We start from the raw sequence: 12,642 nt of genomic DNA on the forward strand, positions 1-12,642 counted from the left end.
CACACATTTAATCACCAGAAAGTGGGTAATAAGTGCATCCTTTCACATAAATGGAGATGCTCGTGTAAGAAAGAAAAATCACGGTGGTTTATGTCTACAAAAGTCCTCCGTTTAGGTGTACAAAGTCGCAAATGAGAAATACATCCACTCCACACAGCTTTGGGAAGATCGACGCACGGCCCCGGTGGACTTTTATGCGCGTCCGCTGCCACAGCGGGTAGACTTGATTCTCCAAGCCGTCTGTGAGCGACGCCTCCCAAGGCTGACAGGCTACAAAACCCCCCTGGAGGACAGCGAGGCAGCTGCAGCAGTAGCGGCAGCAGCAGGAGCCTTGGATCCGGGTGAAAAGTGACGCCTCTGTTCCTCACCTCGACCCACCCACCCCCTTTGTCAGAGACCTCTCTAAACCCAGAATAAACAGCCTCGGGTCGGGTCGGGCTCGGATCTCTTGGCTTCTTAAGGATCCAGTTGGTATGGGTGCAGTCCAGTCAATGTGGCTGCAAAGTAGACCTAGTAGTTCACTTGCCAGCAGCTGCATTATCATCACATCCCAAGCCCCGGCTCATGCAGTTCAATTCACCCCCAGCTTCGATTTTTTCCATGAAGGCGAACAAGATCTCTTGATTTTCTCCCCGATTGAGACTGTGTAAAGTCTTCCTCTTGCCCAAAAGCCACTATTGAGAAACCGAGGGGGAAAACACATAGTAAATGGTTTGCATTGAAAGGATATAGGGCCAACAAACCGATGCACTTTGTAAGGACACTAAATGTAAACGCCTGTGAATGGAGCTTTGAATAGAGAGGGGGATTTTTGTGTGACCCTGTATTGGATTTTGCAGTTTGGCTCTATTGAAACCACACGGGGCCTCAGCAGTCCCGAAAGGGCAGCGGTGACTTTCCAACATGTGGTGGATTGCTGTGATGTATCATGGTTTTCATTTTTAAGCTTGAATGTTTATATGTACCATATTTACAACAGATCAGATACAGTCTCCTCACTCCAAGAAAAAAACGAGTACATTGTTAGAAAATACAATATAAAAAGCCCAAACTGTGCATCCATGTGCAGTGTAAATTACTTGCTGTGTAAATACGTTCTATGCTTTTGTACATTACCTTTGAAACGTATTCTACACCATGTATAGGCCCGTTTTGATGCGCGGGACACTATGGTTGTGTGGTTTTGATTCCCCACTCAGCTGTTTTGTTTTCTTTCTGTTTTTTATTCACATTAGTCACGAAAAGTGTTATTCAAGAGGTTCAGCTTTTTCATTCATTTTGATAAATTGTTCCAAACCTCACAGAAGTATTCTTATAGCCAAACATTTCTTGGAATCCGCAACGGCTGTCAATCCCGTGCATGTTAGAAAAGGTAATTCACCTGTAGTTTCATAATCAATCAAATCAACCTGATGTAATAGCAAACGAGCATCATGGTCAGGAGAAAATAGCAATGTTATGTCTGTTTAACAAAAAAATAAATAAAGGAAAGCTGTGTTGGAGCTTTTTGTGCGTCGGTACAGAAATATTCATCTGCAAAGCATGTTTTTAGAGAAAAAGATGACTTCTGAGCACTTGTAAGTAATTCTAAGTCCAGCCTGTTTGGTTTGCAGGAAGCGGTTGTCCATTGTTCTACATGTGATTTGGCCCTTAGAGAGAAACCTTACAAAAGGGTTTTCTGCGCGCATGGACCTACGCGGCCGCCAGGGCTCCGCGTGCGCGTCATTTGCAATGTGGAGACTGTTGATCAACTCACTAATTACACTTCTCTCCTCTCTCCCTCCCTCTCTGTCTCTCTTTTGCTCCCTCCCTCTCTCTCTCTCATTCGCCCTCTCTCTCTCTCTCTCTCTCTCTCTCTGTCTCTCTACCCATTCCCAGAGTGCATATCGGGAAATAGACACACAAAGACATGCGCACTCAACTTAATCAGCCATTTTTTTAAACAGGGCTAAAACGATAATAATTAGCAGAATAAAGACATATCGGATTTTCATTTCCTTTCCTCCGTTTCCCGACCCCCGTCCACAAGAGAAACTGCGAGGCAGCCCGTCGACACGTCGTTTCACCGCCACCGGAACCAAAATAAGGGATAGCTCTCTAAACGCTTGACATTTGTGGTTTTACCCCCTTTTCCCAATATAAAGTTGGAGGATTATTGTAATTTTCCCTGTTTTTCCACGTTTTGATTGTCCAATTACGCAAGCCGCTGGATGTGACTGTTTTATACACCCAAGAGCAAAGAGAGGAGCGGAGGTGACGGCTCTGGAGGGGGAAGAAAGTAAGTTTTTTCCTTTCCACCTCTCCCTTTAACTTTTATTGAGTAGTTTGGAGTGTGTGTTAAATTTAGGGGTCGGGTATCGATTATCTATCTCGCTGGTGGATCTTTGACATCAGGGCTGTTCGGATAACAGGTGCTGGTTGTTTTTTAGTCCAGAATACAGGCGGATATCGTGATGTTAGTGCAACTCCGGCGCGTTGGCTACAATAAAGCAAGCGACTGACAGTGTCGGAGGCGTTCTTACGCATGTGTCCGTGGTATTACAGTAGGATACCACGTCCAGACCTGCCTTTTGCGAAGTTTATACGATTGTTACGGAGATTGTGTGGTGGACAGGTACATCGAATACTCTACGTTAGATACAACGAAACGAGACGAGCGTTTCTCCGCTCTTGTGGCTTTGCTGTGCGGACATGGTGTTGCCTTTCCAGGAGTCCGATCCCTCGGACATGTCCGCTTTGAGCTCGTTTCCAGTCGAGATGTCCGGCTTCATGTTTCCCCCCACTTCCCGACTCCTTATTTCAGCCTCCAACCATCAGCTTTTTCATTTGATAATTCGGATGCACCGCAGCGCTCAAAGCCAGTTTTTAACACATCGGGTTTCATGTACCTTCCAGGCATTCACGGCCGAAGTGACAAGATCAGTCTCCCGACACGATCCCCTTCCGTGTGTAGAAGTGGATATATTTGAAAGAGTCGACTTACTGTCTTGATTAAATACATGAGCATTACAAAAGCAACGTGCATTTGCCGATCCACACATCATTACCTGCTGCGCTTTAAAAGTAGTCTCACTTTACCGAGGCGTGGGTGGTTTCGTCGCCCAGGAGGGAGAGCGATCGTTGGGCTGCTGAAAGAACGGCGAGTCCCTTTTGAGCCAGCCAAGTCCTGGGTCCCTTGTTTTTCTTTAGAACCGGCATTTCAAAGACCAGAGTGTATACAAAATCATACGCTATTGTTATTTATTGATATTAACACATTTTAAATTACGCCCTCCATCCATAGTCAGCAAGTTCCATTTCCACCTTCGGTCCCCCCCATCCGCGTCGGTGGGCTTGTAATTTCCTTATATAAATTGTACCTCAGTTAATTCCTAGAGATGCGGGTTGCAACATCTTCTTTAAGTTGTCGATTGGTGTTGTGTATTAATTTACAGACAGAGCGCAGATGCACGGGTTCTCAGGTGTTTTTTACGCCCTGATGGCTGTGTTTTTTGAGGTAGGCAGAGAGATTTGGCTTAGATTGGGACGCGACAGTGACAGGGGGGACATCGATCGCACGGGAGGGAAAAAAACAAAACATCAGGGCCAAGGGGCCAGTCAGTCTTCAACCCGGGTATGTAACGGTGTAGTTATTGTGTGTGTGCGTGGAGAGATGAACGGTGTAGGGTAGGCGACCTTTTTACGGGACTGTCTATTTATACACGGCTTTTCAGCCTTTTTTATATGGATTTCAGAGCGCATTTATCCCCGAAAATAGAGTCTTTTTAAAAAAGTTTTTCTAAATGTGTTATACTACTAAAATGTGTTGGATAATTAATTGCATTAATTCAGGTTTTTATATATTGAGTGTAAACCTACTTTTTAATCAAAATACAGGTTTTTCTGTGGAATCTCCAACAGAAAATAAGGACAGTTGTTCCTGCTTTAATAGTAACAATTCATATTTTATTGTTATTATTATTTCTATTGTTTTTTATTATTATTATAATTGTATGTGAAAACATAAGTTAAAATTTAAATTTACAAAATAGTTTCAATAAAAACATTCCTGTTTTTCCATCCATTAAATGTTAACTTAAATCAGATCAATATTATAGATTGATAAACTATGAACACTGATTTTGGACAGGATGGGTCTTCCCTCTTGTCCTGACGATTTAATTGCATCTGCATAAAATCCTACATTTCATTACAAAAATACAGCCTAGGCCTAATGATAAAAAATCAAAAAAATGAGAAAAATGAAATTATGAAAGGAGATGATCCTGTCTAATTGCAGTGAATTTCATCAGTTAATGATGGTATTGTCTCACTCTATAATAACAGAATCTCTACGTTATTTTTCTTGTCTTGCAAATGAGAGAATTTATGAGGTTTATGTTTGCAGAAGCCCAGGCCCCTTGTTTTTGTTTTTCTGTGCGGGATGTCTTAGTATTATCAAAGGCTGGGTGTGTATATCTCTGCATGTTAGTTAAGCAGCTTGTGGCGTTCATTTTACCCATAACAGTAGAGGGGAGGGATAAAAAAAAACACATATAGTGTGAGAGATGGGCAGACAGCCCTGGGAGGACAATAGCTGTTGGCTTGAAAATGCGTCTTGATTATTAAAAGCTAATGCATTTTCAGCATTGCAGCCTTCATTAAGGGTGCGGATGGAGGGGTGGGGGGGCGAGAGGGATGAGAGGGTACTGGGAGGAGGAGAGGATGGGAGAGGGAGAAAGAGAGAGACAGGGGTTGAGTCTGTCCTATAACTCCTGGGCCCAAGACACATGCAGCTAGAAGATTGGCTCGGGCCTCTCCTATGGGTCGACAATGTGTCATTTCCACCCGGCTAGATTGCCCTCTGCCTATCTGATATTAATGTGCAAATCAATATTTCAGGGATTAAATTTCCCTTCTTCATTTTTTATGGTTTCTACCTCAATAAGTCTCCCGTCTAATAGAGGAGGCTGGATGATTTAGAAGCCTTTGCTGCAGAAAGAGAGAGGGAGAGAGAAAGAAATAGAGAGGAGCTTTGCAACAAGACTATCGCTGCATTTTAATGTTCTTCTTCGTGGATCCCCCATAGGCCCTTAGTAAGGAGGGCTATATCGCTGCTTTACAGTGTAAAGACAGCCAATTTGGCTAAAAAGGCAGAAAGGGAAAATATGAGTCCGGTTGAATACTTAAGACGCAATGGTAATCCGAGTAGCAGGTATTAGTTAAGGGGATCCCCCCCAACCTCCCCATTCAAAGGCACACACACACATAGAGCTACATCCAAACCTGCATTACCAGCCGTCATGCTTGAGCAAACAGTATAGCATACTACACGCCATACTGCTATAACAATATTTTTTTCCCCCTCTTCTCTTTCTCCTCCACTTTTCGCCTTTTTTGCATAGAAGCCCATCGCCATCCATTGGAGAGATTTACTCTCTCCAGCGTATTAACATCTGGTGTATGTGTGTGATAGAAATGAATCACTCTGACACAATGACCTGTGTATGGTTATTGGGGAAGGGAGGAGCGTATTACCATAGTCATAATGCTGCATCTCATTGAGAGTCAACTAAATGAGCTTGGACCCTTTGACTCCCCATAGACATTCATTAAGGGACAGTGCACACAGAGGCGTCTGTCTGCCAATAGGTGTGTGTCTGTGCATGTGTGTTTATTTAATCCTCCTTCCTGTACCATCTGGTGTGTATGTACGTGCGTGTCCAGCAGCAGCACAGTGTGAATTGCCCCCCCAGACGGCCCCCTGTCCCCCCCTCCGCCATTCAGCCTTTGCAGCAGAGCAGAGTAGACTGTTTTAACATACCCTTGATAGGGACACTGTCAGGGAGTGAAAACACGAAAAGAGAGGGAGAAAGAGACAGAGGAAGAGGCACAAAAGAGCTCTAATTGTAGCACGACCGCTTGGCTTCCTCCCTGATTCACGGCCATTACGATGTGAAAAGCACAACCGCCTGTCCTCCATTATCAAAACGGCAGGCCTACACACACTCTCACATCCATACACGCATACTCACTGGGGGGAGTCATGTCGATTTTTTTGTCTCTCATCTATGGCTCCAATAACTGCGATCACTCTGGTCACCAGCTTCAATACTCAATGTACCCAGCATTCTCCTCACACAAATGATGGGTGGTTGTATTTACAAAGAAATAATACATTTTTAATTTTAAGATTTCCATGCAAGACGTATACACACAACCAGTGTTTTGCAACCTTATTATTTGACTCTGATGGGCCAAGTTGTCTTTTTCAGACTCTCTCTTTAACACTTATTCCTTATTATGCAACTGTTCAAAGAATGCAGTTTTTGATGCAAAGAGCTATCTAACAGCTGAATATTTTAAATAGAGCAAGGTATGATATTCTCTTGGTTATGTAGTGTGTGTGTGTGTGTGTGTGTGTGTGTGTGTGTGAGAGAGAGTGAGCGAGAGAGAGGGGTGACGGTCTGCAGTAGTAGAGTCAGGGTCTCCTGGCTCAGCTAGGCCTGTAGGGGGAGAAGCTAAGAAGTCCGCTGCAGCTCAGCATTATGTCTCAAAGAGTGGGGGGGCTTCCTTTGTCAGCCCTGGGGCACCACCGCTAACATACACTTTCTCTCTATCACACAGACTGAGCGAGAGGCGGAGGAGGGTTAAAGACTTGGAACGAGATCAAGCCCCTCCGTAGCTCCCGGGGAGGGTGCTTGTGAATATGCGAGTTTTAGTGTAATTAGCACTTAATTATATTAACATATGCAAATTGTCAGGCGGAGAGCTTGTACCGCCGGTGGGTATCGGCTGAGATACAAGTGACTCCATTGTACCACCACGGCAGAAAAGAGAATAATGGGTGTGTGTAAGGCAACCAGCCAGCAGCCAGCCAGCCAGCAGCCAGCCCCCTGTGCTAGCACATAACCAGCTAGCTCATTTAAGTCTCTGGCTGGCCGCTTTGCCAAATTTCATTAGTCGCCATGACGACCTGGCTAATTGTGCTGACTAATGTCCCCTGATCTGTCGTCAGTCAGGATGGGTGTGCATTCTTCTCCCCCTAAAACATGAGAGGGTTAGAAAGAGGCCTGACTGTCCAGATTAAAGCAGCACACAATGACTCCTATTTACACATGTTCCGCTTGTATGAGCATTTGCATATTCAAAAATACTCTGCCATCTTTCCTTGTCTGCTCAGTGTGTGCGTTTGCATGTGCGCCCGTGCACTGGCAAGGTTGTGCGCATGTGGCGGCAATGTGTCGGAAGGGACGACAACAGTTCAGTTGTGTGTCGTGTGTCTCAGTCTGTGTGTGTCACATGTGTAACACACTGCGAGACTGGGACTCTGAGACTGGTATGGCCCTGTGTAGCGACATAGCTGAATTTGTTTTTGATTATTGTACAAGACTGAGATTCTGGCAAAGCGACGTTTGGGCCTAAATAACAGGGACAAGGAGTTCTGCCTTTGAAACATTCAGCCCTTCTTTTCATTCCATCCAAATATCTAATTACAACACATCTTTATAGCTACCCCCAAACAAGCAGCAGGACTTTCTTTTTTAAGGAGGAGGGTGGACAAACATTTAATTTTCTGTGCTTCCCGCTAGCCAAAGGTGGATAGAGATTGGGCCTAGTTGGTGCTACTAGTACTTGCATGCTAATCCTGTTTTTTGACAGGAACGTAAACTGATATAATTGCTTTTCAGAGGCAGGAACGGCGGTTTATACAAGTGTGAAAGCACGGGAAAGGGGATTAGCATTATTTTGCATAATGCTGGGCAGCCTCTGAATGGGGCATTGAACGCTTGACTGGGTGACAGAGATGAAAGAGAGATGAAATGCTCTACCCCTCTTCTCTCTCTCCCTCCCTCCCTCTCTTTCCTCTCTCCCCTTACAGTCCCTCTGTCTCTGGCCACCATTGCCTATAGCGGACTGTGTTTACTGGAGAGGACCCGGAAACACCAGGCTGCTGTTTTAGGCTGTTTGTTCGGATGCCAGCAGATGGAAGCTGTCATGTGAGGCAATATGTATGATAATAGAGTAACTGTGTTGGAGACTGGTAAATTCTGGGCTCCCTAATCCTCCATGTATATACTAAACTGCATCCCTAAAGCACTGGAGTGTGCAATTATGTAGTGGATGGATGTGACTCAGGTAGCATTTACATGGAAGGAAGGGAGCGGCTTTCATGGATAAAATCAAACTACACTGTTCTTACATTTTCCTTTGTTGAGATGCTTGCTAAGGATTTGGTTGGATACTGTCTGGGTAGAGGGAACTGTGGAATTGCGAGGCAGGTGTGTTTAATGTGAATGCCTGCGTGTGTGTGTGTGTGTGTGAGCTCTGGTGGTTGTGGCAGTAGGGGGCACAAGGGTGGTGACGCAGCTTAAAATTGCCACCGTGACTTCCATATGACCCGACTCGACTTTGTGAGTAATTTATGATCAACCGTCATCATTGCTATTGCATCTGGCGTATGGAAATGATCCAGGGTCAAGGGAGGGGCGTGAGGTTGGGTAGTGGAGAACATGAACGCTACAAAGGCCGGTGTGGCCTGTTTTTGTTGTCTCTCATTGGACAGGATCCTCTTTCTTTGACCTTTTGCACGCCTTCCCTCGCCTTTCATATGCTAATGCTGGCCAGACCCGAGGAGGAAACGTGCTGGAGCTGAGTGGAGGAGGACAAAGACTCCCTCTCTCTTTCTCTGCCTCCTTTCCACGCTATATCTCCTCTTTTCTTGCCTCTTCCCCTCTCAACAACTTGACAGACTTTGGCATGAAAGGAAGTGAGTGCTTAGTGGATGGGAAAGGTGGGGATGGTGTTTTCGCTGTGACCTGCACCACCTGTGAGGATCAAGTGCGCTGCAGCGATCCTTGGTTATGTGTATGTGGAGTGTTATTTTGAGTGGCCCTTGTAGTGTGTATCGCAGATCGGTAATCGTTTGAGCCGTGCTACCGGTAGCGTTACAGCTCAGGCCGAGTCGGTTGAGGAGTAATTTGTTGCTTTTCCACTGGAACTAGCCGAGTTGTCATACAAGGTCTATATTTCTCCCTGTCTCTCTCAGCTCTGCCAACTCTATCTTCTTACAACCAGTAAAGTACTGTCTCTGGTGGGGTAAAAGGATACTAATATGGTTACTACAACCCTCCCTTAACATAATACACCAGTGCACCACTGTTGAGCATGACGTGGTTTCGGGGCTCTTTTGGCTCTGTTATGGGAAGAGGGCATGTTATCTGTAGGAAATGTAATTTTTGTCCTCATTGAAATCGTTCATTATTGAGCGCGGTTATCTAAATGTTTTTGTTGCTCTTGGTCCTTCGCCAGTTAGGATTGCGTTACCCTCTCTCTCTCTCTCTCTCTCTCTCTCTCTCTCTCTCTCTCTCTCTCATGTCTCTATGTCTGTCTCTCTCATCTCGCCAGGCCTTCATCAGTCTCTTTAGGGAAAATAGAAAGAGGGGGATTTTTCTCTTCCCTCTGCGCTCCGTCCCGTTCTCAGGCTCTCCTGCCTATTTTGCATCAGCCATCTCATACAGGATATTAACCATGGAAAAACATGGGTCTGGGTATTTCATTTAGAATAATATGTTTATTCTTTTCATTTCAAAGTGGAAGTGGGGGGATTTTGCAGGGTGGGGAAAGAACAATCGGGGCCGTGTGTTTGAGGACTCTTTCTGTTTGATCTGAGGTCCTGTGGGCCCTGGGGGTGGCTAAGATTCTCAGGTTTATGTGAAATTAAATGGGCTGTTGAAAAAAATGAGGCCTCTCTCTTTCTCTCATATTGTCTCACTGATTTGCTTTCTTTGTGGATCTCTGTTGGTGTCTGTCTCATGTTCTCTGTTGCTCTCTGTCTCGTCTTTCATTTGCATCTCTGGATGTTCTTTTTTTTCCTGTGGTGGTCAGGTAGGGAGGGGAGAACAGTGATTGGGCAATTTGAATGCAAAGAGAAAGTCCCTCCTCCTCGATATTTTCTAAACTCTTACTTTATTGCTGTATATATGTAACTATTTGGTGTAGGCTTGAAGCTGCAGTTACCTTTCAGACTGTGACATTGCTTGTCCGCTATACTCCTTTATGCAGTCACTATGAAGGACACTTGCTTAGCCCTTCAAGTCCATGTGAGTGGCTCAAAGTCCTCATCTTACATATTCAACACAGCATTCCGCAGGCTTTTGTTTTAGAAAGGTTTGTCCCTCTTGTACTTACCAACAAAATAATGCACAGTACAAAAGGTTATATGCCACATTTTATCGATTACTCTCAGAAGTATTTTCATAGCTGTAAAAGCTGGCAAGATAAAATCAAAACCAGAGAAAAAAGCGCAACTACCTCATCCAAAGAGAAGTTAAAAAAGACAAGCTCTGAGTTAAGAGGGGGGGGAAAAGTTGATGAATGACTAAGTTTCCCCAGGTTTGAGAAAAGCTACACCACAATAGCACAAGACATCTCATGACAAATGATACATTCTCTTCCTTGTTGGCTAAAGACAAAGGCAGGGTTTAAGAGCCAGAGAGCCCAGTCACAGGACAAATGCACATTAATAGACCTCAAGCAAAACTTGAGAAATAAGGGAGAGTGATACCATATATCTGCGGGGGGGTGGGGGGGGGGATCTTTATAGATAAGATAATGATGGTATTTTTTAGCAGGATATCTGTATCAAATCACCCTTAATTTCTCTTTTGTTCCTGTATTTTACTTGTGTATATTTGTCAGCGTCTGCAAGTGTCTGCATGTGTATGCTCATATGTGGCATGATTGGCATGTGGTATTCCTGAAGGCAATAGCATGTGGATATCAAGGCCATTGGCAGGGCTCGTCAGGGAGTAAGTGGCTAATTAATTATGCATGACTTGTGGGCTTAAACAAACAGTGTAATGAGAGATGAGAAGAATTTACCAAAGAATTAGCCCTAGTTGCATTGTGACCTTTTCAAATATTATTATTATTATTATTATTATTATTATTATTATTATTATAAAACTAAATTATTTGATTTAAGATGAAAATATTTCCAAAATGTCCACCCACCTGCCCCCACTAAATATGAATATTTCTCTGGACCATTTTGTAACTCCAGGGATATATGAACAGTATTAAAAAAAGAAATCTTTCCTTTTCCAATGTAGGTCTCAGGCTGATTTAATACAGGGATGTAAACATGTGTCTCCACAACTCCCCCGAAGAGTCTCCAGCCAACACTATCCCTCTCAAACCCTGCCTTTTTTTCTGACCTGGCACCAGCCGTCAAGTAATCTTTAATTATTTGCTTTTAAAAAGAAAAAAAAAAGACTCCTTTTTTTTCTGTGACAGTACAGAAGAAGAGCAGAGCAGGCGTAGGAATGTTCTTGTATATGAAATTGTAGGTATTAACAGGCCGGTTTAGTCAGCGGATTCACTGATGTATCAGTTCTCTGCCTCTAGACTAAATAAAGAGGGCAGTTTTGCCGTGTTTCTTCCCAGCTAAGATGAGCAGATATAGGAGGGCTTTGGAGGAAAGTAAAGCAAAGTATCGCTGAAGAATGGACCGCTGCCTTAACACAATACCTAAACAAGTGTCAAGATGTGGTGATAGATAGCCCGGTGTTCTTTTTGGCTTGTCAGAGACACTCATCCTTATACCTTTTTGTAATATTGTAAAAGAAATGGCAGATATTTTATTAAAAGACTAGAGAATAGAGTGATTGCCTGCTTTTTTCAGGATGTATGTTATGTATAATTTAAAAATAACCCACGAACATGCTTGAATGTGGCTTTGCTTTGCCGTTATCGTCATCTGTGAGTGCATGTGTGTGTTTGAGAGAGAGCAAAAAAAAAAAGAAGACATTGCTGACTCTGGTCTTCAACTGCCTTGTCGTACATACATACAGAGAAAAAAGAGATAGACAGTAAGAAAGAGACCCTCATTTCATATTGATAATTTAACAGTAAGTACAGAGTGACTGAGGTTTTTTTTAATCTTACATGTTAGATTTCAATATTTTAATGTGTCACTTATATCTAATAGCAGTTATTTCCTACAGCGAACAGTAAGGTAATGGGTCCATTTCATCTCGGTTCCCTCTCAGCGGGCTGGCCCTGGATTTGCGTGACATGGTGTTTATTTGATAAAGGAATATTGTAGTGCTAATCTAAAACCACGCTAATTACATCTGACAGTTGTTTGTTTGTAGTGAAATCCAATTAAAATGTACACTTTTCAACTCCATTGCTCCCCCCCATTCTCTTTCTTCCCTCCCACGGCAACCAGAAAAAGAGCCTATGATGGCATAAATAACAACTGTGCTTTCCTTGTGGTTTTTGTGAGAAGAGGGCAAACTCACAACAGCTGTCAGAAAAAGGGGGTTTGTTTAAAAAGCAAATGGCTTTGGTCTAAAGTTCATTTGGAGACCTCTCTAATTAAACAGAGAGCCAAAAGCTTAAGTTAATTAGTAATTCCCTGGGTCCAGAAATTAGACCTGTCACGAGTATTCGAGCTCTTGGAAAGCCAAAAGGTATGTGTGCAGTTGTGTTTTGTGTGTTTTTCCACAAATCCCTTATTCCTGCTCCCATCTCTTTACACCGGCGTTCCTAAATGTGTGTTCATCTGTGCTTTTTCTTATGCAAGGCCCGCACATTTTTCCTGTTGAAATGCTTGAGACATTAATGGTCTTTTTGTGGCGTGTCAGAGGAGTGCTT

General features: G+C 43.6%; 1 protein-coding gene across 1 annotated transcript in view; it reads left to right on the plus strand.

The window, feature by feature from the left end:
• Positions 1-1,999: 1,999 nt before the first annotated feature.
• zfhx4 (zinc finger homeobox 4) overlaps positions 2,000-12,642 on the plus strand; it is an 81,062-nt gene continuing 70,419 nt past the window's right edge. Inside the window, exon 1 of the mRNA XM_046065414.1 lies at positions 2,000-2,278. The gene's annotated coding sequence lies outside the window, so the exon portion shown is untranslated. The remainder of the gene's footprint in view (positions 2,279-12,642) is intronic.

Source organism: Micropterus dolomieu, linkage group LG01 (assembly GCF_021292245.1).
Source record: "Micropterus dolomieu isolate WLL.071019.BEF.003 ecotype Adirondacks linkage group LG01, ASM2129224v1, whole genome shotgun sequence".
NCBI lineage: Eukaryota > Metazoa > Chordata > Actinopteri > Centrarchiformes > Centrarchidae > Micropterus > Micropterus dolomieu.